This window comes from Lagenorhynchus albirostris, chromosome 13 (assembly GCF_949774975.1).
Source record: "Lagenorhynchus albirostris chromosome 13, mLagAlb1.1, whole genome shotgun sequence".
Taxonomy (NCBI): Eukaryota; Metazoa; Chordata; class Mammalia; order Artiodactyla; family Delphinidae; genus Lagenorhynchus; species Lagenorhynchus albirostris.
The window spans coordinates 73,041,849-73,069,228 of NC_083107.1; the positions used below are offsets into that span (position 1 = coordinate 73,041,849).

The following is a 27,380-nucleotide window of genomic DNA, read 5'->3' on the forward strand; positions in this document are numbered from 1 at the left end:
ATAGATAGAAATATGGAAAATCTAGTTAATAAAATATATAAATTCAGTTAATCTATGGGATAATTCAGAGTTCTGCATCCAACAAACAACAGGGTACATATTCCTTTGGGGTGTAGATACAACATTTAGAAAATTAACTATGTGTTTAAAAGAGAGAAAACTAGAATAAATTCTTAAAGTAAATAAGTAGATAAAGAAAGGAAAAAATGAAGGGAGGGAAGAATGAAGGAAGGGGAGAACAAAAGAAAAAGAGAAATAAAACAATATCATGCATAGATTTTATACCCACAATTCAAGAAAAAATTAGTAACAAAAATAACTTTAAAAATGCAATGTGTTTGGAAGTAAAATCTCATGCTAGCAGATAACCCTGTACTTATAAAGATATTATAAAAAAATAGAAATGGACAGTGAAAACTAAATGGAGTTTTTGGACCCAACTTAAGTGCCAAATTTAATTACAATGATCAGAAGAGACTTTTTAATTTAAAAAAATTTAATTTAATTTATTTTTTTTATACAGCAGGTTCTTATTAGTCATCCATTTTATACACATCAGTGTATACATGTCAATCCCAATCTCCCAATTCATCACACCACCACCACCACCCACTGCCGCTTTCTCCCCTTGGTGTCCATACATTTGTTCTCTACATCTATGTCTCAATTTCTGCCCTGCAAATGGGTTCATCTGTACCATTTTTCTAGGTTCCACATATATACGTTAATATATGATATTTGTTTTTCTCTTCCTGACTTATCTCACTCTGTATGACAGTCTCTAGATCCATCCAAGTCTCTAAAAATGACCCAATTTTGTTCCTTTTAATGGCTCAGTAATATTCCATTGTATATATGTACCACATCATCTTTATCCACTCATCTGTCGATGTGCATTTAGGTTGCTTCCATGACCTGGCTATTGTAAATAGTGCTGCAATGAACATTGGAGTGCATCTGTCTTTATGGGATTATGGTTTACTCTGGGTATATGTCCAGTAGTGGGATTGCTGGGTCATATGGTAGTTCTATTTTTAGTTTTTTAAGGAACCTCCATACTGTTCTCCATGGTGGATGTATCAATTTACATTCCCACCAACAGTGCAAGAGGGTTCCCTTTTCTCCACACCCTCTCCAGCATTTGTGGTTTGTAGATTTTCTGATGATGCCCATTCTAACTGGTGTGAGGTGATACCCCATTGTAGTTTGATTTTCATTTCTCTAATAATTAGTGATGTTGAGCAGCTTTTCATGTGCTTCTTGGCCAGCTGTATATCTTCTTTGGAGAAATATCTATTTAGGTCTTCTGCCCATATTTGGATTGGGTAGTTTGTTTTTTTAATGTTGAGCTGCATGAGCTGTTTATAGATTTTGGAGATTAATCCTTTGTCTGTTGATTTGTTTGCAAATATTTTCTCCCATTTTGATGGTTGTCTTATCGTCTTGTTTATAGTTTCCTTGGCTGTGCAAAAGCTTTGAAGTTTCATTAGGTCCCATTTGTTTATTTTTGTTTTTATTTCCATTACTCTAGAACGTGGGTCAAGAAAGATCTTGCTGTGATTTATGTCAAAGAGTGTTTCCTAGGTTCTCCTCTAAGAGTTTTAGAGTGTCTAGTCTTACAGTTAAGGTCTGTAATCCATTTTGAGTTTATTTTTGTGTATCGTGTTAGGGAGTGTTCTAATTTCATTCTTTGACATGTAGCTGTCCAGTTTTCCCAGAACCACTTATTGAAGAGACTGTCTTTTCTCCATTTTATATCTTTGCCTCCTTTGTCATAGATTAGTTGACCATAGGTACGTGGGTTTATCTCTGGGTTTTCCATCTTGTTACATTGATCTATATTTCTGTTTTTGTGTCAGTACCATATTCTCTTGATTACTGTAGCTTTGTAGTATAGTCTGAAGTCAGGGAGTTTGATTCCTCTAGCTCGTTTTTTTTCCCTCAAGACTGCTTTGGCTATTCAGGGTCTTTTGTGTCTCCATACAAATTTTAAGATTTTTTGGTCTAGTTCTGTAAAAAATGCCATTGGTAATTTGATAGGGATTGCACTGAATCTGTAGATTGCTTTGGGTAGTATAGTCATTTTCACAATATTGATTCTTCTAATCCAAGAACATGGTATATCTCTCCATCTGTTGGTATCATCTTTAATTTCTTTCATCAGTGTCTTATACTTTACTGCATACAGGTCTTTTGTCTCCCTAGGAAGGTTTATTCCTAGGTATTTTATTCTTTTTGTTGCAATAGTAAATGGGAGTGTTTCCTTAATTTCTCTTTCAGATTTGTCAACATTAGTGTATAGGAATGCAAGAGATTTCTGTGCATTAATTTTGTATCCTGCAACATTACCAAATTCATTGATTAGCTTTAGCAGTTTCCTGGTGGCATCTTTAGGACTCTTTATAAATAGTATCAGGTCATCTGCAAACAGTTTTACTTCTTCTTTTCCAATTTGTATTCATTTTATTTCTTTTTCTCCTCTGATTGCCATAGCTATGATTTCCAAAACTATGTTGAATAATAGTGGTGAGAGTGGACAACCTTGTCTTGTTCCTGCTCTTAGAGGAAATGGTTTCAGTTTTTCACCATTGAGAATGATGTTGGCTGTGGGTCTGTCATATATGGCCTTTATTATGTTGAGGTAGGTTCCCTCTATGCCCACTTTCTAGAGAGTTTTTATCATAAATGGGTGTTGAATTTTGTCAAAATCTTTTTCTGCATCTATTGAGATAATCATATGGATTTTATTCTTCAATTTGTTAATATGGTGTATCACATGGGTTGATTTGCATATACTGAAGAATCCTTGCGTCCCTGGGATAAATCCCACTTGATCATGGTGTATGATCCTTTGCATGTGTTGTTGGATTCTGTTTGCTACTATTTTGTTGAGGATTTTTGCATCTATATTCATCAGTGATATTGGTCTGTAATTTTCTTTTTTTGTAGTATCTTTGTCTGGTTTTGGTATCAGGGTGATGGTGGCCTCACAGAATGAGTTTGGGAGTGTTCCTTCCTCTGCAATTTTTTGGAAGAGTTTGAGAAGAATGGGTGCTAGCTCTTCTCTAAATGTTTGATAGAATTCACCTGTGAAGCCATCTGGTCCTGGACTTTTGTTGGTTGACTGTTGGAAGATTTTTAATCACAGTTTCAATTTCATTACTTGTGATTGGTCTGTTCAGATTTTCTATTTCTTCCTGGTTCAGTCTTGGGAGGTTATACCTTTCTAAGAATTTATCCATTTCTTCCAGGTTGTCCATTTTATTAACACACAGTTGCCTGTAGTAGTCTCTTAGGATGCTTTGTAGTTCTCCGGTGTCTGTTGTAACTCCTCCTTTTTCATTTCTAATTTTATTGATTTGAGTCCTCTCCCTCTTTTTCTTGATGAGTCTGGCTAATGGTTTATCAATTTTGTTTATCTTCTCAAAGAACCAGCTTTAGTTTTATTGATCTTTGCTATTTTTTAAATTTGTTTCTAATTCATTTATTTCTCCTCTGATCTTTATGATTTCTTTCCTTCTGCTAACTTTGGGCTTTGTTTGTTCTTCTTTCTCTAGTTTCTTTAGGTGTAAGGTTAGACTGTTTATTTGAGATGTTTCTTGTTTCTTGAGGTAGGCTTGTATAGCTATAAAGTTCCATCTTAGAACTGCTTTTGCCACATCCCATAGGTTTTGGATTATCGTATTTTCATTGAAATTTGTCTCTAGGTTTTTTTGTTTTATTTCCTCTTTGATGTCTTCAGTGATCTCTTGGTTATTTAGTAACGTATCATTTAGCCTCCACGTGTTTGCTTTTTTTAAGTTTTTTTCCCTGTAATTGATTTCTCATCTCATAGCATTGTGGTCAGAAAAGATGCTTAACATTATTTCAATTTTCTTAAATTTACTGAGGCTTGATTTGTGACCCAACATGTGATCTATCATGGAGAATATTCCATGCACACTTGAGAAGAAAGTGTAATCTGCAGTTTTTGGATGGAATGTCCTATATATATCAATTAAATCTATCTCGTCTATTATGTCATTTAAAGCTTGTGTTTCCTTATTAATTTTCTGTTTGGATGATCTGTCCATTGGTGTAAGTGAGGTGTTAAAGTACCCCACTATTATTGTGTTACTGTTGATTTCCTCTTCTAGAGCTCTTAGCTGCCTTATGTATTGAGGTGCTCCTATGTTGGGTGCATATATATTTATAATTGTTATATCTTCTTCTTGGATTGATCCCTTGATCATTATGTAGTGTCCTTCCTTGTCTCTTGTAACATCCTTTATTTTAAAGTCTATTTTATCTGATATGAGAGTTGCTACTCCAGCTTTCTTTTGATTTCCATTTGCATGGAATATGTTTTTCCATCCCCTCACTTTCAGTCTGTATGTGTCCCTAGGTCTGAAGTGGGTCTCTTGTAGACAGCATATAGATGTGTCTTGTTTTTGTATCCATTCAGCAAGCCTGTGTCTTTTGGTTGGAGCATTTAATCCATTCACGTTTAAGTTAATTATTGATAGGTATGTTCCTATGACCATTTTCTTAATTATTTTCGGTTTGCTCTTGTAGGTCCTTTTCTTCTCTTGTGTTTCCCACTTAGAGAAGTTCCTTTAGTATTTGTTGTAGAGCTGGTTTGGTGGTTCTGAATTCTCTTAGCTTTTGCTTGTCTGTAAAGCTTTTGATTTCTCTATCGAATCTGAATAAGATCATTGCTGGGTAGAGTAATCTTGGTTGTAGGTTCTTCCCTTTCATTACTTTAAGTATATTGTGCCACTCCCTTCTGGCTTGTAGAGATTTTGCTGAGAAATCAGCTGTTAACCTTATGGGAGTTCCCTTGTATGTTATTTTTCATTTTTCCCTTACTGCTTTCAATAACTTTTCTTTGTCTTTAATCTTGGCCAATTTGATTACTATGTGTCTCGGTCTGTTTCTCCTTGTGTTTATCCTGTATGGGACTCTCTGCACTTCTGGACTTGGGTGGCTATTTCCTTTTCCATGTTAGGGAAGTTTTCGACTATAATCTCTTCAAATATTTTCTTGGGTCCTTTCTCTCTCTCTTCTCCTTCTGGGACCCCTATAATGTGAATGTTGTTGCATTTAATGTTGTCCAGGAGGTCTCTTAGGCTGTCTTCATTCCTTTTCATTCTTTTTTTCTTTATTCTGTTCTGCAGCAGTGAATTCCACCATTCTGTCTTCCAGGTCACTTATCCTTTCTTCTGCCTCTTCTGCTATTGATTCCTTCTAGTGTATTTTTCATTTCAGTTATTTTATTGCTCATCTCTGTTTGTTTGTTCTTTAATTTTTCTAGAGATTTGTTAAGTATTTCTTGCATCTTCTCAATCTTTGCCTCCGTTCTTTTTCCGAGCTCCTGGATCATCTTCACTATCATTATTCTGAATTCTTTTTCTGGAAGGTTGCCTATCTCCACTTCATTTAGTTGTTTTTCTGGGGTTTTATCTTGTTCCTTCATCTGGTACATAGCCCTCTGCCTTTTCATCTTGTCTATCTTTCTGTGAATGTGGGTTTTGCTCCACAGGCTGCAGGACTGTAATTCTTCTTGCTTCTGCTATCTGCCCTCTGGTGGATGAGGCTATCTAAGAGGATTGTGCAAGTCTCCTGATGGAAGGGACTGACGGTGGGTAGAGCTGGCTGTTGCTCTGGTGGGCAGAGCTCAGTAAAACTTTAATCTGCTTGTCTGCTGATGGGTGGGGCTGGGTCCCCTCCCTGTTGGTTGTTTGGCCTGAGGCAACCCAACACTGAAGCCTACCTGGGCAATTTGGTGGGGTAATGGCAGACTCTGGGAGGGCTCACGCCAAGGATTACTTCCCAGAACTTCTGTTCACAGTGTCCTTGTCCTCAAGGTACAGTGAGACACAGCCACCCCCTGCCTCTGCAGGAGACTCTCCAACACTAGCAGGTAGGTCTGGTTCAGTCTCTATGGGGTCACTGCTCCTTCCCCTGGGTCCCGATGCACACACTATTTTTTGTGTGCCCTCCAAGAGTGATGTCTCTGTTTCCCCAGTCCTGTTGAACTCTTGCAATCAAATCCCGCCAGCCTTCAAAGTCTGATTCTCTAGGAGTTCCTCCTCCCATTGCCAGACTCACAGGTTGGGAAGCCTGACATGGGGCTCAGAACCTTCACTCCAGTTGGTGGACTTCTGTGGTATAAGTGTCCTTCAGTTTGTGAGTCACTCACCCAGCAGTTATGGGATTTGATTTTATTGTGATTGCGCCCCTCCTACCATCTCATTGTAGCTTCTCCTTTGTCTTTGGATGTGGGGTAACTTTTTTGGTGAGTTCCAGTGTCTTCCTGTCGATGATTGTTCAGTTAGTTGTAATTCCGGTGTTCTCGCAAGAGGGAGTGAGAGCACATCCTTCTATGCCACCATCTTGAGCCAATCTCTGAGACATGTTTTAAAAATCAGCTAAAATTAAAACTCAAGAGGTTGGAACAAAGACAGATAAAGTCAAATAAATCAGAAGGAGGAAATGTAAGGACAGATTTCAATGAAACAGTGCATTTAGAAACACAGAAAATATTAACTAATATTCCATACTGATTTTTGGAAAACTGATTTTTGTACAACTCTAATATGATAACTCAAGAAAAAAGAGAGAATTTAAATTTAAAAAGTACATATATTGAAAAGAGTAAATCACTAAGGACACAAATAGATAACAATAGATATAAAAACATGACACCAGTCGTTAAAAAAAAACCCTAAATGAAATAAATTCCTTGAATAAAGGTCAGAATTAGGAAAAAATGAAAACCCTCAGCATAACATAAACACTTAAAAAAATGAAATAGTAGTTAAAGACCACCCTCCCTAAAAGTTCCAGTCCAACTACTTTTATAGGTGAATTCTACCAAACCTCTATGAAAATGTTAATTCCTATTTTAAACAAATTGTTCCACAAAACAGAAAATGTCTCCAAAGTAAACTACAAACACAAACGCAATTCTATTAAAATGTTTAGGTAGAACTTTTGAGGGACATGTCACACTTATTTAAAAAAAAATATTATGGAAGAATAAAATCCCATGAATTTCAGTTTTATGAAATTAAAAGAAAAAGAGAAAACTAACTCTACCAGATCATAAGAAGACTTACTAAAAAAACAAAATAATAAAAAAAACTGAGATTGGCCCAGAAAGAAACAAATAGACCAATGGATTAAAACTGGACCCTCAGAAATAGCATCCTTAATTGATAAATAGTAAAACTGAAAACATACTGTTTAGAGAAATGATGTAATGGAAACTCACAATAAGGAAAAACAAAATCTGTACCGTAACTCACATCACATGTAAAGGCAGAGTCAGATAAATTAAAAATCTAAATGTGAGATATTAAAAGTTCACACACACACACACACAATAGTAATTATATGAGGTGATAGATTGGTTAACTAACCTTACTGTTCTAATCATTTTGCAGTATATACACATATCAAATCATAATATTGTACATCTTAAACTTACACAATGTTTTATGTCATTTATATCTCAAGGCAATTCTCTGGTGGTCCAGTGGTTAGGAGTCCTTGCTTTCACTGCCGAGGGCCCAGGTTCAGTCCCTGGTCAGGGAACTAAGATCCTGCAAGCCACGTGGTGCAGCCAAAAAAAAATATTATATCTCAATAAAAGCTAGAAAAACAAAGCTAATTTAATCTAATTTTAAAAAAAGATCTAAATGCTGAGTGGGTATCTAAGCAGGTGATAGAAAAACTATTGAAAAATAATTGTGATACCTAGGAATGGGGGAAAAAACACACTTTAAAAGATATCATTAGGGAATTCCATGGCGGTCCAGGGGTTAGGACTCTGCGCTTCCACTGCAGGGAGCATGGGTTCGATCCCTGGTCAGGGAACTAAGATCCTGCATGCCAGGCAGTGCCGCCAAAACAAACAAATAAATAAATAAATAAAATTTAAAAATGAAAAAGATATCATTTCTCTAGGAGACAGATCCAAAAACATACTGCTGCAATTTATATCAAAGAGTGTTCTGCCTATGTCTTCCTCTAGGAGTTTTATAGTATCTGGTCTTACATATAGGTCTTTAATCAATTTTGAGTTTATTTTTGTATATAGTGTTAGAGAATGTTCTAATTTCATTCTTTTCCGTGTAGCTGTCCAGTTTTCCCAGCACTGCTTATTGAAGAACTATCTTTTCTCCATTATATCTTCTTGCCTCCTTTGTTGTAGATTGACCATAGGTGCATGGGTTTTTTCTGGGTTTCCTATCCTGTTCCACTGATTTATATGTCCCTTTTTGTGCCAGTACCATACTGCTTTGATTACTGTAGCTTTGTAGAACAACGGAATATCACTCAGCCATAAAAGAGAATGAAATAATGCCCTTTGCATCAATATGGATGGATGGACCTAGAGTTTATCGTACTAAGTGAAGTAAGCCAGACAGGCAAATATAACATTGCTTATATGTGGGATCTTAAAAAAAAATACAAATAAACTTATTTACAAAACAGAACTAGACCCATAGATATAGAAAAAAGCTTATGGTTACCAAAGGGGAAAGGCAGGGGAGGGATAAATTAGGAGGTTGGGATTAACATATACACACTACTATATATAAAACAGATAACCAACAGGGACCTACTGTACAGCACAGGGAGCTATACTTAATATTTTGTAATAACCTATAAGGCGAAAGAATCTAAAAAAGAATGTGTGTGTGTGTGTGTGTGTGTGTGTGTGTAACTGAATCACTGTGCTGTACTCTTGAAACTAACACAACTATACTTCAATTAAAAAAAGATCAGAAGCATACACAGTGTGGAGATATTAATGGATGTGGTTACACAGGAATTAAGAACTTTAGTTCATTGAAGGACACCAATGACAGCAGGGAGAGAATAGGTGTCATGTTTAAAACCTTTAGGACAATGTCTATAAAGTCAGGGAACCCAACAGAAATGCGAGCAAAGATATTAATAGGTAATAGAAGAAGAGGACAAGATGACTAATACGTGTCAGAAGAAGCTGTTAAACTCACTAGCAAGCAGAGAAATGCAAATGAAAATAATGAGATACTATTTTATATCCATAAGGCCAAAAAATAAAATTTTACTGGCTATAACTCATTAGAAAAGATGTATACACATTGTACTGCAAGTGGTGAAGCAATGTCCCAAAGAAACCCAGGCTCCCTTGGCACTAGCACCAGTATCTAATGAGGGCACAATCTCAGCCAGGAGATATGCCAGCAGAAGTACAGTAAGTGCAAAGATCTGAAAAGCAGTTTGTCCTAGGCGATCTGGGCTGGCATTCAGACTGTGCTTTACTTCAAATCTAGAAAAAATAGCATGGACAATAAGAGAGGAAAAATACAAGTCCCACCCCCTCCCTCAAGGAGAGAGGTTAGGGCAGGGCTCCCATAGTTCACCTGTCCCAGAGGCTCAGAGTATCTTCAGGATCTCAGACTCTGTCCTCCCGGGAGTCCCCAGTCTCTAACGCTGCTCGGTGATGCCCTAGGGGTGAGTGGCTTGTTCTCCCCATGCTTTATTTCCTGAGAGGAGAGTAAACTCTGAATGTGGTGGGTCCTCTCTTCCTAAGCAGCAAACACCAGGCTCAAGATAACCCACATCCATCATGTAACTGGATATAACAAATCAACAACAGTAATCTCTTATGAGAAATTAACTGCCAATTAAACACAATGTGATAATTAAGATCTGTTAGCAGTTACCTATTTGATTGGCTAAGTGCTAACATATCATAATGATTAGTTAAAACTGATTCTTACATGAACCTCAGCAAGTGCCTCTCCACATGGTGCCTTTTCAACTCAGTCATAATCAGTCTGCGGTTTCCCCACGTACATTAGCCTTGCCTGGTGACCTGCACATAGACACACATCCTTTCTGCCACATATTCATGACACTTTGTGATTAGTGTTGCCAATAAAATACAAAACCTCCAGTTAAATTTGAATATCAGATAAGGAATTTTTTTAGTGTAAGTATGTCCTAAATATGGCATGAGATATATTTATACTAAATCTGGCAATTCTGCTTGTGTTTCTATCAATACATTGGCCTGGCTTTAAACATCATGGCTGTTGATATTTAGCATTCTCTTCTTTCTACTCACTTTTGCCTGAACCGACTCTCATGTTTCTGTTAATTATTTCACTGCCAACAGACCCAAATCTGTTGCCAAGACAAAAGAAGGAAACATGCAATTTTTCCTTAATTCCAATAAAATTATGATGTCGGTATTATTACCCCCAATTTACAGAGAAGAAAGACTGAGGTTCACATATGTTCAAAACTGCGCCTGGGATCACACAGCTAGCAAGTGGAGTCTAAGAATTCAGGGTAGTCTGAGTCGCAAGTCATTCCCTTTCCACTTCACCATACTGCCCATTAGGAAGAATAAAGGAGAAATTCAAAGACTCGGTAGTACACTGGGATGGGTGAGTGGGGCAATATTTTTCCACCGATTAAGGAGTTTTGACCAAAGTGGGACATGTTCTCAAAGAACTCCAGATAATGATGTTGGGATCCCAGGCTGCCCCAGAGCAATGGTGCCTGTACCACTGTAAGTTGCATAGCTGAGCCCACTGTGCTGCTTCTTATAGGTCATCTCCTGGGATCCCAACACTGAAGACCTACCTTCAACCGGCAAGTGAAGGGAGAAGAAAAACTCAAAGCAGAAACTTGAAACCCCATTTACTTTTCCCTATACCCAGAGGCCCAGAATAAGCCATCCTACATCTTCTTGCATTAGTCACCATGTATAGAACAAAACAAAGCCCAAATTCTAAAGCAAAGGATCCATTTACAAAACCCAGTGCCCTTTCCTCCACCTGCTCTCCTTCACTGAGAAGACTCAAGCTTCCCACCTTTAAGAAAATCACCCAATTTATATGAGCTAGTTATCTGTGTTGTTTTTCTTTTTCTCCCCCTAAATTATGATCACCTTTAAGAGAATCTGATTGCTTTTATTTTTAGCATCTTTATTGGAGTATAATTGCTTTACAATGGTGTGTTAGTTTCTGCTGTATAACAAAGTAAATCAGATATACATATACATATATTCCCCGTATATCCTCCCTGTTGCATCTCCCTCCCACCCTCCATAACCCACCCCTCTAGGTGGTCACAAAGCACTGAGCTGATCTCCCTGTGCTATGCGGCTGCTTCCCGCTAGCTATTTTACATTTGGTAGTGTATATACGTCCTTGCCACTCTCTCACTTCATTCTAGTTTACCCTTCCCCCTCCCTGTGTCCTCAAGTCCATTCTCTACGTCTGCATCTTTATTCTTGTCCTGCCCCTAGGTTCTTCAGAACCTTTTTTTTTTTTTTTAGATTCCATATATATGGGTTAGCATACGGTATTTGTTTTTCTATTTCTGACTTACTTCACTCTGTACGACAGTCTCTAGGTCCATCCACCTCACTACAAATAACTCAATTTCGCTTCTTTTTATGGCCGAGTAATATGCCATTGTATGTATGTGCCACATCTTCTTTATCCATTCATCTGTCGATGGACACTTAGGTGACTTTCATGTCCTGGCTCTTGTAAATAGAGCTGCAATGAACAATGCGGTACATGACTCTTTTTGGATTATGGTTTTCTTGGGGTATATGCCCAGTAGTGGGATTTCTGGGTCGTATGGTAGTTCTATTTTTAGTTTTTGAAGGAACCTCCATACTGTTCTCCATAGTGGCTGTATCAATTTACATTCCCACCAACAGTGCAAGAGGGTCCCCTTTTCACCACACCCTCTCCAGCATTTATTGTTTCTAGATTTTTTGATGATGGCCATTTTGACCAGTGTGAGGTGATGTCTCATTGTGGTTTTGATTTGTATTTCTCTAATGATTAGTGATGTTGAGCATCCTTTCATGTGTTTGTTGGCACTCTGTGTATCTTCTTTGGAGAAATGTCTATTTAGGTCTTCTGCCCATTTTTGGACTGGGTTGTTTGTGTTTTTGATATTGAACTGCAGGAGCTGCTTGTATATTTTGGAAATTAATCCTTTTTCAGTTGCTTTGTTTGCAAATATTTTCTCCCATTCTGAGAGTTGTCTTTTCGTCTTAAACAGAAGATTGAACCACCTATTAAAATGTAAAATAATGTGCTAATTGGAGTGCAAATCAAATAAGAGGACACAGTTCAAGTTTATACTTAAAATGAATTACTCTTACCTTTGCACCCTTAACTCCATGGGCTCCAAACAGCAGAATGACCCAAAGTCACCTTGAATTCATCCACCCTTACAACCTGACAGTGACTGCTTTTTCTGTTTGTTTTTAGTCTCTTTCAACCAGAAGTAACTGCTCTTAACTATGAGATTATGCAGCTCTGTTTGGAAAGCTTTTGTGAGTCCCTGTAGTATAATGATTTTCCTTTAGAGAGCATGTAATTTTAGGCTCTTGCATAACAGCACACATTTTTATGGTATTACTAAACTTTGTAATTTTATTTCCCTCTGACAATTAAGTGCACATTGATGTTATGGAATTTTTTCTTCCTTCCATCGCAGTTGGATGAAATTGGAAAGGCAGCCTGTGCTGTGTTGGGAGTGCTCATGTCCAGAAGTGTAAACGTTTTGTGATTCCCTTGTTGAAGATCCGTTTCACACATAGGCAAATCCATCACACAGCTACTGTTTGCTTTCAGTTACAAACAAGCTGTAACCCAGAGCACACAATGTACCAACCAAAACCAATCAATGTGCCATTTATGCACTCCCTTTGTTTAGGAAATAGTTTAATAGTCTACAGTACATTAACTCAGATGTTTAAAACTAGCCTTTCTGCATCTTCCAAACCATCTTCCAAATAAATGCATTTTTTCTTTCTCCTAGAATTCATCATTTCTCATCACTAGCCACATCTCTTTCTTATCTATTGCACTCAGAACTGGGCAGTAACTCCAATCTTCTGTAGAGACCCTCACTGCTTCCCACTGCTGTGTAAATGAGACACATCACTTGTTCTAATCCAGGCAGATGAACGCAGACAAATGTATCGCCTGTGAAGTGGGCAACCCCATTTGGACATATGTGATTCACTCTGTCCCTTGTAGTGAAGGTGAAGGCTCCCCTACCACAAAGACGAGTGTTCAGTACCCATTAGGCATATGACAATCAGCCCTTGAGTCCCTCGGAACTGAATTTTGTAATTTATCCAAGAATCTATAAGAATGATGGTGCTCTCTTTTCATCTTCATCTGTCGGCTTTAATCCATTCCCTGATGATTAGATTTTTCAGACTTGCTAGGACTGAATGGTGTTTCTCCTCGAAAGGTTTACATGATCAATAAGACGTGATCCCAAGACAGAGTGGATAGAAACTCTGAAATCCAGCCTGGCGCAGCCTCTTCTCTGTGGCCAGGTGGAGGCACTTTCTACTGGAAATCACTTCCCGTAGTCAGCAGATCTCACGTCCTTATACTACAGCACTCAGATTTGTGAAACGGACACTAGATGAACGTTTATGATCCTCATTCGGTGGAATAACGCTACCTTAAAATCTTCCTGCAGCTCAACACTTGGATATACTCTATCGTGAACTGTTTGTGTCCCACAGCCCCAATTCATGTGTTGAAGACGTAACCCAGAGTGTGGCTGTATTTGGAGACGGGATCTCTAAAGAAGTAATTAAGGTCACCATTGTGCGTGTGTGTGTGCGCGTGTGTGTGTGTGTGTGTGGTAAGAAAACTTGGAATCTACTCCCCTAACAAATTTCCAGTATATAACACAGTATTGTTAATGATAGTTATCATGCTGTACACCAAAATATCATGTTGTACTCCTTTTTTTGTTTTTTTGGGGTTTTTTTGTTTATTTTTTTGTACTCCTTAAATGTGGGCAACTGTTATTTAAATTTTTTTATAAAACTCTAAAAATTTTTAATTGAAAAAAAGAAGTAAGGTTAAATGGGGCATAAGGGTGGCCTGATCCTATAGGATTAGCATCCTTATAAGAAAATACACCAGAGAATGCTCTCTCCCAGCACACATGAACAGAAGAAAGACCATGTGAGGACACAGTGAGAAGGGGCCCTCTATAAGCCAGGAATAGAGCTCTCATCAGAAGCCGACCATGGTGGCATCCTGATCTCAAACTCTCTGCCTCCAGAACTGTGAGGAAATAAATTTATGTTATTTAAGCCATCCAGTCTGTGATATTTTGTTATGGTAGCCTGAAAAGACTAATGCATACTCATGTATGTCATTTTAAAAACCATCTTAATCAAAACAAACAAAAAACAAAATCTTAATCTTAAGGTTCTCACCAAAGAAGCTGTAGATGAATCTGGACTTAGTTCCATACACAAAACACCATCTTCAAAACTACATAATCAAGAAATTAATACATGTAGATATGTAGTCCTAGATTAAGCAGCATCGGGCAAATACTCATGAGTACATTCACTCCAAACTTTGAATATTGCTTCTTTGACTATTCTGAATAAACACAAAATAGCCAAAAGGAAAGAAAAAAATCTTCTCCTAATCAGTGGTCTGTCCACTGTGTCCAGAGGCAGTATCAGAGCTCTTAAGATTTTGCCAAGGTAAGGCTATGATGACAATCTGTTAATTCTTGACACCCTCTATATTCACTTTCAAAACTGATCAAACCCACCAATTCCCCATTTTTTGGGTTTTTTTCTAACAAAAGTTCTTCCCAATTCCTGGACCTTGGTTGTTAGGCTGATTAGATTGTAGAGTTTAGTGGCTGTGCTTTCCTAAGAAGAGTGAACGCAGAATAGAGCAGAGCCCAGACACTGCTGGGTGAGGACGACCCTTCTGTGGCCACTCAGTCCACAGTCATTTAAGAAATTCTCCAGCAAAACTGACCCATATTGGCTTAATAAATAATTCCATTCAGTCCAGGAAAATTACTGGGAAATTTTGCCTAACATATTAATATAGATTCAAGATATACAGCTTCATTTTTTTTAGGGGTATGTGTCTGTGATTCTCTCTCTGGGTGTGTTCCATGTGGTCTAGGAGGCTTTTAATGGAATTATCGTTTTTAGGCATGCATGAAACATCCTGTATACTGAAAACTGAGGAGAGTCAAAGACCCAATACAGAGTTAAGGGAGCCTCCCACACTTCAGGAGCTCAATCAGCATTAGATTTCTTCCTTCTCATAGATTTCTTCCAATTGGTCCCCCCTACTCCTCTTTCCTTCCCAAATTCAGTGCTTTCAGTTAAAAATCTAACTCATCTGAACTATGAGTATTTTAATCAAGAATACCTAAGTACAAATAAATGTGGAGGAGGAGGGTGAACCTAGCTTCCTCTTGGCCTGAGGCAGTAACAACTCAGGGATCCCCGGTTCTCAGACGGGAGAAGTTTTTCACCGTCTGATTTGCATTTCTTCCACTTAGCGACTACGGATTATGATTTTTTTTTTTTTTTTTTTTTTTTGCGGTACGCGGGCCTCTCACTGTTGTGGCCTCTCCCGTTGCGGAGCACAGGCTCCGGACGCGCAGGCTCAGCGGCCATGGCTCACGGGCCCAGCCGCTCCGAGGCATGTGGGATCTTCCCGGACCGGGGCACGAACCCGTGTCCCCTGCATCGGCAGGCGGACTCTCAACCACTGCGCCACCAGGGAAGCCCCCGGATTATGATTAATGCCTCTCTTCCTACTCATTTTGTCCAAAGCCGCTCTACATCCTCCCCTGGGCTCATGGGGAGACTAGGCATACACTTCTCTTCCCCAAGCTTCATCTTCCATTCCTGGGGTGATTCTGTAGCTTCCAATTGGACGGGGCTGAGAGGGCAGCCTGTGTGTAAGCTGCCCAAATTTAAAGCAGGATTTATGAATCTTGAGCTGGATTTTCATGCTGTCTATACAACCGTGAAATTATCTGCTGATTCCATTTAGTAAACAAGGCAGCAGGTTGAAGCCTGCCATTCCCAAGCCCAGCAGAGACTGTGGCCGCAAATGCTAATGTGCTAATTCGGGGACTAAAAGGACTTCTGTGGGGTTGGTGGGGCTTGTCCACCCCGGAATCACTCTCCTGGTGCCTAAATGGGAGCCAACTGGAGAAAAGCATGTTTGCTCACTGTGCCTCCCCTCATTACTTATGCACAGTATATATTATTCAAAATAAGCAATTATCCCAAAGTAAACAAAACTATTTGCATTTCCCAGGAGAGAATCTGCCCCTTCGTGGAAGCTAGTGTCAGGCAGAGAGCAAGAAACCACTGACTAGAACGGAAATAGTACCACATTCTCTTTGCAGGACAAATTCCGAAAGCTTCTGCCTGGCATGCCCATCCTTCCACATGTGGCCCTGCCCAGTCTGATTTCATTCACTTCACAAATGCCCAAGATGTTCTTTGCCCTTGAACTGGACTTAATTCTTATTCAAAATAGAGACCGATGCTGTAAGCACCAATGTTTAAAAACTTATGGGTGGAAGAGCATTAAAATGAAAAAATGCTGTCATTAATTCCATTAGTTTTTCTGTAAGTTATGAACAACCTCCATTATTTACTTGTTTTAGTGAAATATATATACAGTGAGGCATTACGGTACGGAGATGATTTCTCTGCATAAATTTTTTTCTTAGGCACTCTACACACAATGTTTTTTCCTGAAGTTTTAGAGCAGTTGTTTTCAAATTTTCACAAGTAATCAGAATTCCCTGGGAGTCTCGTAAAAACACAGGTTGCAGGTCCCCACCTCCAAAGTTTCTTATTCAGTGGCCTAGTCTAAGGACCAATAACAAGTATTTATACAATACTCCCAAGTGATTCTGATGCTGCCAGTCCAGGGACCAAGTTTGATAACCATTTGTTCTAAGGTTGTGCTGTTCAATAAAGTAGCCAGTAACCACATGTGGCCATTGAGTACATGAAACGTGGCTAGACTGAATTGAGATGTGCCATAGTGTAAAATACACACTGGATTTCTTAAGACTTTGTACAGAAATAAAACGTAAAACACCATACTAATTTCTATAGGATTATATGGTAAAATGATAATATTTTTAGATATTTTAAGTATAGTACATTATTAAAATTAATTTTACTCGCTTCTTTTCATTTTTTTTTTATATGGCTACTAGAAAGTGTAAAATTAAGTACATGGCTCACATTCTGTTTCTGTCCTACAGTAGTGTTCCAGAGGATCATATATGGGCTAAGGATGGGATACTGCCAATACGAAAATCGAAGGGCAAAGATAGATGCAAAGTGTTAAACCGAACTTGATTACCTGAGTACTGATCGACTATTGCAAGATCTTAGGGAAGCATATATCAGCATATATCAGGTCCTGAACACGGTCTTTTGGTGGGATGACCACCAAGTCGAAGGTAGCTCTTGACCAGTATCTGATAGGCCTGAGCAGCAGTCTGGCCAGGAGAGCGAGCAGGCAGAGATGAGGAAGGAGTGGAGGAGAGCGAGGCTGTGTTCAGGGGCCAGGGACCATGCTTCCAGCAGCTCCCTTTTAAATATCTTAAAAGGTGCTTGAAAAGGACTCTAGTAACAGGTATTATTTTTCAGAAAGCCTATACAGTTAGCTTTGGACAAAAAGGATGTGGATCCTTTCATCATAGCTGAGACTAAAGTAATTCTGAAGGCAAATATTTAAAGTAAAAATATGTTGTTTGCCTTAGTTCCAAATCACAAACAACCATCGTTCATTCCTTTAAATTGATTTGGGATTCTCTTTGACAGCATTTTTACTCTGGCTGGACTTTATCCCCCTAATTCCAGTTTGCCCTATAGTTGATTGAGCAGGACTGAATTACTAATTTGTTTTTCCTGAACACTATCTCAGGTTGTATTGCTTGGTTATGAGTAAGCATACCTTGCAGCTACACTCCTTAGGGAACGACTATGTAAGTAAAAGGCATTGTTGGAATTTCTTTGTTTTATTATTCTGCATTGTTATTCCCCAAGACTAAACATAGAGTTTTCTCTGCTGATGCGGAACCAGAATGCAGTTCTTACAAAGTCATTTGGCAAAGATATGCTTCAGTGGGAGGGTCAAGAAACTATTCCTACAATATTCTTGTGTTGGAGAATCCAGCTCAAGCTAAATCACTTTTCCTTCATTTCATAAATATTCATTTCATCGGAAGGAATTTATCCAAGTCAAACTATGTTACAATCTTGTAAGTGACACAGGGCAAGGGATAAGCAGGGTTGGCTTCCTCAAATCCCAAGGTTCCTACCCTGTCAAGTGATGGAACGACATGTCACTGATGTAGTTTTTCCTTTCTGCTAGGCTGTATGGTGCGTAGCTAAAAGGAACCAATTCACTTAAATAAAATATTAGCATTCATCAGGACATTTTTTTTTTTACTCTGTGATTGAAGCACCGTGGAAACAAATGTCGTTCCTTAAATGGGGCGTGACTGTGCCAGTCCCAAGAAAAAACCCTAGGCAGGGTGGAGGAGGAGAAAAAAGCCCAGTAGACGTGGAAAACCTCTCACTACTCTACTGCAAGAATCTTAATTAGTCCCAAAGGTTTCTCTCACTCATTTTAAAGCAAACTCAGGTAGATCAGACAATGAAGTACTTGTCAATCAAGATCTGCTGGAACTGGCCATCCTACTTACACGATTTGACCCTCGATACTCGGAATTGTGAGTTGGCTAGGATTTTGCTCCATTCAAAAGAGCAGGTATGTAAGTGGAATTGTGCCTGTAACTGAGCTTCTCTAATTGAGTTCATCCTTGTAAATTAATAAAAATTCCTGCCAATCAAACATGTGCATGTTTGCAGGAATATTACCAGTAGGTAATGGAGATAATTAATACTTCATGACATCAAGGTCTGAAGTTAAAATCAAATCTGAGACTTAACTGCGATTATTAAATCTGAGGAAAATTATCTTTCAGATGACAAGTGTCACAACCTTCAACAGCTGAATTAATAACAGGGAGCAAGCCTCCAAAAACACAGTGCACTTCTTTTTTCCTATGTTGCAATAATTACCACTTCATGACATCAAGGACCTATATCTGGCTCAAGATAATACTGCAGATCAGTGAAGTATTATTGCAGCAGAAAACACAAATTTCAGGCAACTTATCTAGTAACAAAATATAATTGAAAGAATACAGGACTGGAAGGTGGGAGACACCGAGACTTGAGTTCTAGCCCACAGTCTTACTGATGTTTTCCCCTTTTATTCTAGCTAAGCAAATCATTTCGCCTACCTGGGCCCTAGTTCTTTCATCATGTGAAGCTAATTTCTGCTCTGTTGAAAAGATTCATATGAAGATCACATCGAAAATTTTTAAAATTATTTATTATGTGTTTTCTTTTATTCATTCATTCTTGTATGTATTGCATGCCAGCCATGACATGCAGTGTTCGGAAAACCAAGATTAGGAAAGACAGTCTCTGATCTCAAAGGACTTCACAACCTAGCACAGAAGTTGTCTATGTAAAGAGTATGGAGACAGGTTAAAGCTTGGGGTCCATAGGAGGCATGTCTTGTGTGGCAGAGGTGGAGAGGAGCCCTGGTGGGCTGGCAGGGAAAACTCCTGGGACTGAATCTTGGAAGGCAAACATCTTTTAACAGATAGATGAACGTTCAAGGGAACAAGGTACATAAATTATTTTTTTCCACCGTAACTAGCTTGGAGGGGTTGATTTCCAGGGAATAATTACTGATGTGTGAGTATCATAGGTACATGCTGAAAACAAAACACTGTTTCCCAAATCACAGCTGCATTCTGGAATTGAAGTGGTATGGTTTATAAAAAGAAGGAAAATAGTAACTTGCCTGAGGATAGCCGGCTAGAAAGGACTGGAGCTAGATTTCAACCATGTGGCTTAATCAGTATATGTATGACCTCATTTTGTAATTGTTAAGATCTAAGAATTGCTGGGGTGAGGCCAGCAAGGGCCCTTTCTCATAGGGTCAGGACCCCTATAGAGCGGCTGGATTGAGAACAGATTCCAGACCCAGAAAGAAAACGCAGCCACCTGCAGGGAGTGAAGTCATAAAGACCAGGTTGGTTTGCAGGGGGTGAGAGGAAGGATGGGGCTGACCAGGAGGCCACTGAACCCCACACTGAGGGCTGAAGAATATACTTATTTCATTTATACTTATTTCCTGACACTACTTTAGCATCTCTGAGCTGACTCTGGTCCTGGCTCCCTCCGCTAGGACTGACCCATGGAAGGCTATAACTTCTTGCAATTGAGAAAAGGGAGAGGCGGGTCCTAACAACACCCAGGGGTGACAGAGGTGTGGTGAAGGGTAAAGCTGTGTTCATCTGAATCAGCCAAAGCTCTCCCTGCCAAGGGCCAAATAGAAGAGCGCCAGCTGTCCCTGCTGCTCTTTGGAGCCTCACCTTCTCAAATATAGACCCTGAGGCTTCCCTTCTGTACAAGCTGGACTGAAACTCAGGTGGTGTGCACCCACAGTGATGGTTAAAATGGGAGAAATCTTTCTTCCTGGTGTGTAAATAACCACTGTCCAAGCCCCGCCCCCCCCACTCCCCACCCCAGCTCCTCCTCAAGGATCTTACAGACCTCCCCATAGGGGACCTTCAGGGCCTCTTTCCAACACTAAGACCAGTGTCTGTCCTGTGGACTGGCCCTGTGCCATATACACTCTTAAATATTTTGAACATCACCATTAAGTGCAAGAACAGTGGTATCCCCTGTGCCCTAGGGGACAGTTTCGCCTGTCCCTGGTCCCACTTCCCACTTATAAGTGAAATCTCCTCTCAGCTCAGGTATGACTGGAAACTGTTGGGAAACTGACTGTACTGCAAAAGGATTGAGACCAACTCTAAAATCTGGGTCTCACAAGAGCCTGCAGAATAGGGAATTTGGAAGGTATTTGTAAAGAGGCAAACATATGCTGCAGTTGAAAGGTAGCTGAATTTCCAGGCCATATCTAGTCTCTGGGGAATTTGGTGTGTATTAGCATAACTAGAGAAATCATTTTTTGAGCAACCATCCAATAGAGTTTCAGTGGACTCCTTAATTAGCTCAGGGAGCCCTGCTGAGCTGTGTGTCCTCCGTGTGTGCTCCAGAAAGAGGGATCTGGAGACGTCTACCCCGCTTCTCTTGGAACAATGTTTATCCCCTGCCTCATCCTTCAGAGAAGGCATATGTTTCTTGGATTTGTTGTTTGCAGCAAGATGCACCTTAGAGGGGAGTGTGGATGTGCTGGTGTTTGCCATGAAATTAACTAAGAGCAATGATACACAGCCAACGTGCACCCATAAATTTCAAGAAGGAAAATTCCAATGTGGCATGAGGATAGAAGTAGCTGATATATTAGAAGGGAACGACACTGAATCTTGTGCAAAACGAGAGAAAATAATTTCCCTGCATTATCTTGTCACTTTCTTAATTGCCTACCAGGATGCATTCATCAACTAGCTTCCCTAGGCCTGAGCTTTCGACTCGCATGCATTTTTATATAAAACCAGCTTGTGTTTTAAGTATAAAACACACTGCTTGTGCTATCACACCAGACACGGCAAGTGGATAAAAATCTTCACTTGTCAGTTTCTAGCTATATCGCACTTGCATTTCAAGATTAGGAAGTCGGCTGCAAACACCAATCGTTGACAATAAATACAGGGGTTAGGAGCATCAGCTGGGCTATATTTACTGCAGAGCAGGCTCACACAACTACACGGGACTTTGTGCAATCTCGGGGTTGATAGGGAGAAAGGATGGCCAGGCGATTCTGATCCCAGTGGCAGGCTCAGTGCCCCCATTCCAGACTTGGAATTAGTTGCTGAGAGGAGAGATACACTCAAGCTCCTTTCAACCCTAAAGGCCTACAAGAAAGGCAAATTTGGAGAATGTGGAAAAACTGGCAAGTCAAGACGTATGGAGGAGAGAACATGAAGATCATACAAAAGGGGCACACATAAAAACCGTAACAGCTCTTCCTGAGAGTAAGGCCCTCTGGTATATGCCCTGAAAATGGCAGCATACAGAAGCTGACGGTGATCCCCAAACCAGAGTGCAAATAGGAAAATGCTAATTAACCATAAGCCCAGTGATTCCTGAGGTGGCAGAAGGCACACTTCCATCTGCTCCTGTTTTAAAAGGGCCCTATTCCACCTCCTGCCAGCCTGCCTCACCACATAAATAGGGTGCAATGAGAACTTGGCCCATAAAGCCGGAAACATATGGAAACGAACCGTGTGATTTTGGGCCCATTATATAATCTCCTTTAGCCTCAGTTTCTTAATTTGTAATTTGGGGCTAATAATAATATCAACCTCATAGAGTTATTGTGATTATGGAATTAGATATTTCATGTTAACAGCTGAGCGTAGTGCCTGCTAACAATAAACCTTAAGTATCATTATCAGCTTTTACTGAAGTTGCACAAAAGCAGTGCATAGGCGTAGAATTGCAAGGGACTTTGTTTAACAGTTTCGGTTTTTGAGGTAAAGGAAGAGTCAGTGACTTAACCCAAAGCTACACAACTAGTCAAAACTTATATTCTTTGATTTCTTTCATCACTGTTGTGTGGTTTTCAGCATATAGACCTGGCACATGTTTTGTTAGATTTATTTCATTTATTTTGGTGTTATTGTAAATGGTGTATTTTTTAAAAATTTTAAGTTCCAATTGCTCATTGTTAGAATATTAAAAAAGTTGATTTTATATGTTATTTGTATGTTGCAACCTTGGAAAACTCATGTATTCATTCTAGAAGGGTCTTTTATAGATTCTTTGAAACTTTCTATGAAGACAGTTATGTCTTCTATGAATAGATAGTTTTATTTCTTCTTTTATTATGTGTATGTCTTTTATTTTTCTTTCTTTATTTCACTGGCTAGGTCTTTCAGTACAATGTTGAAAGAATTAGTGAAAAAGGAAATTCTTGCCTTGATCCCAATATTAGGGGAAAAGCATTCACTCTTTCATATTATATATTATGTTAGCTGTAGGTTTTTGGTAGATGCCTTTTTATAAGGTCAAGAAATCCCCCTTCTGGGCTTTCCTGGTGGCGCGGTGGTTGAGAGTCCACCTGCCGATGCAGCGGACACGGGTTCATGCCCCGGTCCGGGAGGATCTCACATGCCGCGGAGCGGCTGGGCCTGTGAGCCATGGCCACTGAGCCTGCGTGTCCGGATCCTGTGCTCCACAGCGGGAGAGGCCACAGCAGTGAAAGGACCGCATACCGCAAAAAAAAAAAAAAAAAAAAAAAAGAAATCCCCCTTCTATTTCTGTCATGCTCAAAATTTTTATCATGAATGGGGATGCTGAACTTTTTCAAATGCTTTTTTCTGCATCTATTGAGATTATTTTTCTCCTTTTTTTGATAATATAATAATTTTGATAATTATATTCATTTTTTTCAGATTTTTAAAATAAAAATTGGAAGACTCATAATTCTAGTGAAATGATTTTTTTCCAAGGACATTCTGATTTAGAGAACGTCAGTAGGGAAATGGGAATGGCCATTTACATCAGTGGTAAATTTAATCAGTGGATATCTCTTGTAAGTCCAGAAGGTAGGACAACTACTTCTGAGCTCAGAGAGTGCTTGTGGATTTGTCTCGGTGTTCTATGTGAAACTGGTCTATGCCATTACTTTAAAAAATAAACTCATTTTAACATGGAATTCTTTCCCTAAGCTTAAAATTAAGTGCTATATAATTCAGTGGAAACGGTCCATATAGAGACCAGCCAGGTCTGTCATAACTGAAGGAAGCAGCAGAGATGGCTGAGCTAGCATGAGCAGGGCACAAGAACTACCACAGCACCTGTTCTAAGGGTCTCAAGCCAAGCCAGAGAAGATAAAAGGTGGAAGAAATGAGTTAATACCCAGCCACTGCTCCCAGAGTTTTCCAGCCTTCAATGAAAATTTGATGTGTGGGAGCTTGGATGGGTGCATTAGTAAAATACTGATTAATCTGAGTCCTGATTTGTATAAACAAATGTACCTTTTGTCCTTTAAAACAGTCATTGTTACTGTCAAAATGACGACCATCCTAACTTATATTTTGCTTTCATCATTCAAGTTCGATCTGTCTTAGACTTTAATGAATCCTTTTGGTCCTATTTTTCTTGGTTCCTTTGCCCACTGTCCTCTTTGTCTCATATTCCTCTAGCAATAACTATACTATGAAATGAGATTCCAAAAATTAAAAAAAAAAAAATCACAATACTTAAATCATTTTAACAAATAAAAATAATTGAAACTTCTTTCACTGTTTAATTTCCTCCCTTGTAGTCTGGTGTGGAGAGGAACCCTCACAGCCCAGGTCTCTAGCAGATATTCTGGTTCACATGTTCCATACGAAGGAAGCCATGTATTAAATTGGGATGAGCCCTTGCATTTCATCACAGAAAGTGAGTGTTGGCTTGAAATGGAGGATCAGCTCATGTGGGTATGAGATGGTGGCTGGGATCATAAACTGCTGCTCCTGGGCAAAGGACCGAATGATTAAAACTGTTGTTTATAGCCCTTATCATTTACAAACAGGTGAACACAGAAAAAAGACTTTCAATTTCCCTAAATTAATTTTCATTTGAAGGTGTTCTTGTGTTAAAAAGATAAGAAACTTGTATAGAATTACAGTACAGGAAGTTTACAGTTGCCTAAAGGACCTGCAGATCTAAGGTTATCTAGCAAATATGGGTAAAATGACATTTGTCAGGATGACTCTTAATCTTTATGACACATTTGAGAAATTGAAATGGCTTTGAGACAAATAATGTCCTAATTTGTGATCCCATCACCTGCGAACAACTACCTGGGTAAGTTCAGTAAAGTTGGCTCTGTGATATTAATTGTTGGCAAAAGAGGTAGTCAGGACACTGAGAAGCCTAAGTCTGGTGCTGTTATTGTAGTCTAATATCAAGGAATCCTTCTCCCAAGCAAGTGCCCCGTGCTAAGTGAAGGACTCCTCAGCTTTTCAATATCAAGAGGTATCAGCTCTTTTTTTCTCATCGACCAACTGGTACTACTACCATGATGCACTTAATTAACCCCCATCTACACATACTCATTTCCATAATATTCTGTTTATGTACTTCTCTCTTCAAATTTGTCTATATATTCCCCAACATACACATACTCACAAATCTTTGCAAATGTATAATAGTAATGATAATTTATATTAGTAATAACTTATATTTATTTGGTGTTTACAATGTCCAAGCAACTTGCCAAGCATTTCATATACCTTAACTCATATCTACCACACAAAACGCCTACTTGCTATAACTTCAATAACTATACCCATTCTACTCATGAGAAAGTTGAATCTTTGAGGTTGGGTAAACTGCTCAAGTTCCCATCAGTAGCAGAGAAAAACTTCAAAGTGTAACCTCTCTGATTCCAAAGTCCATGCATTTAACCAGTCGATAGTTCTACCTGATACATTAACTCATTCAACAGCTATTTACTGAGTGTGTCAAGCACTATGCTATATGCCTCTTTAAATATTTGCACTTCCAACCATACACACAGTCCTCTTCCCACTTCAAATTTACTGTCACTCATGTACCCTCAGTAACACTGAAGTATGTTTCTTATAAAAATTCTCCCAGTTCTTGTCTTTTTTAATGTAAGGTAGCATTTATTTGTGTACTCTTCCATCTACTCATCTATTATGCCACGACAAATAACTGAGAAACTCAAATCTCGCTTCATTTTCATGTTTCTTCTCAGCATCTCAACCTACAGAAATCCCTCCCACATTTGAGATTTTGGTATTTCACTTAGCAATTGTCAATTTGAACCCTATGTCTTTTTGTTCATTCTGGGTTGTGATACTGTACAGACTTATTTTAAGGTGCTTCTTGAGCGCAGAACTGGGAGCCCAGTTTAAGCTTGGTGACTCCTATTGAATAATCAGATGACTGAACAAGTAACCCAAAGATGCATGCTCCGAACAGCAATGACAACAACTACAAATAAAATGCAGTAACAATTTTTAAAAGAAGCTTTGATGCCTTTGGGGAAAATGGTGCCATATATCGAAGCCAAAGGAATGATTCCTGTAAGAACACAGGGAATCAGAAAGGGTCCAGGGCAGAGTAAAGTCAATGATTCCACTTTTACATTAGGGAAAAAAATCTTCTAACCGGAGGTTGTAGCTTGAGCTGAGAACAAGGCCACTTAGTCCTTTACACAAAGTGAAGTGAAACAGCTATGCTCCATGTCAGCTACCTTCTCTGGGCTCATACAAGTCTACAGTGTGACCTAGAGATCACAATACATTCTTTAATTCTCAAAGACCAGATACCCGACAGCAGTGTGAAGACAGATCTGTCCGGATCAGATGTTCAGGATTCTTTTGAGCAGGACACAGGATTGACATTCATTAAATATTTTCCTTCAACCATTTTACTCTCATTATACACAACAAGGGCTTAGGTGAGCAGGGATTAAAGAAAGAAGTATTCTAAAGCAAGAAGCTTTAGCCTTAAGACATAAAAATAGAGAGAAACTGGCTCAAAGGAAGAAAAAAAACAACAATGTAGGATTAGATTATGAATGTATTCAGTGAACAGTTACACAGCAATGTGCTAAGGTAATTATTACTGTTAATTTGAGAGCCAATAATTATCATAGCAGTTCTATCATTTCATCTCTCGCTTATTCTGAAACCCTAGAAGCAGGTTTTTTGGTTTTTTTCAGATACCTGGTTTGCTTGGCTGGTCTGGTGGGAATCACAAACTTCTCAGATAGCCTTCTTACGTTAGTGAAACAATGCGCTGAAATCCAAGAGGTAATTCATCTTGGTCACCCTTCCTTCTGCAGAGCACTCCAGCCTGAAGGTTAATAGAAAAGAAGTCAGTGGCTGCCATCTTGGATCTCATTCCATTTCAATTTTCTGGTCACAAACACTATGATTTTTCTAGCCAAGAGGGGTGAACAGGAGCATATAACTCTCCCCTTGATGCCTTTCCCTCAGGTCCTTCAGTCTTTGGAGTGCAGGACTTAGTGCTAGTTTAATTGAACTGCTGTGCTTGGCTTCTCCTCTGAAAGAGAGAGATATATAGTCCCTCTGGTGACTTGTTGCAACAGATTTCAAACTCAGCTGGCTTTAACTCTGGGAATTAAAAATACTGCCTGAGATCAAGAGCCCAGTGAAAAGAGCAACTCCAGACACTGGCATGTAAGCAAGCACTTTACAAAGGGTATACAAAAGTTCTGGCTTTTCTTCCACTTGGCCACTGCCTTGGATTGCTCAATTCTCTTTTTTAGACCATAATAATTGCTGGTTTAGGGCATGGGTGATCATGTTGTATCTTAGTGGAACACCTAATAAATCTGTGCTTGAGGAAATAAAATACCAGTATCTTTGACTTAGAGAAGATATTAGCTTCATAGTCTTGAAAGGAGACAATTATCAGCACTAACACATTTGCTCACATGGGTGAAAATGAGTTCATTTAAACCCAAATAAGCTAATTAAGTGCACTGATG

The 27,380-nt window shown here is 39.0% G+C and overlaps 1 long non-coding RNA gene across 1 annotated transcript in view; it reads right to left on the reverse strand.

Moving 5' to 3' along the window:
• LOC132531403 (uncharacterized) overlaps positions 1-26,906 on the reverse strand; it is a 145,539-nt gene extending 118,633 nt beyond the window's left edge. Inside the window, exon 1 of the long non-coding RNA XR_009544088.1 lies at positions 26,593-26,906. This is a non-coding gene — a long non-coding RNA (uncharacterized LOC132531403). The remainder of the gene's footprint in view (positions 1-26,592) is intronic.
• Between the last annotated feature and the right edge of the window lie 474 nt (positions 26,907-27,380).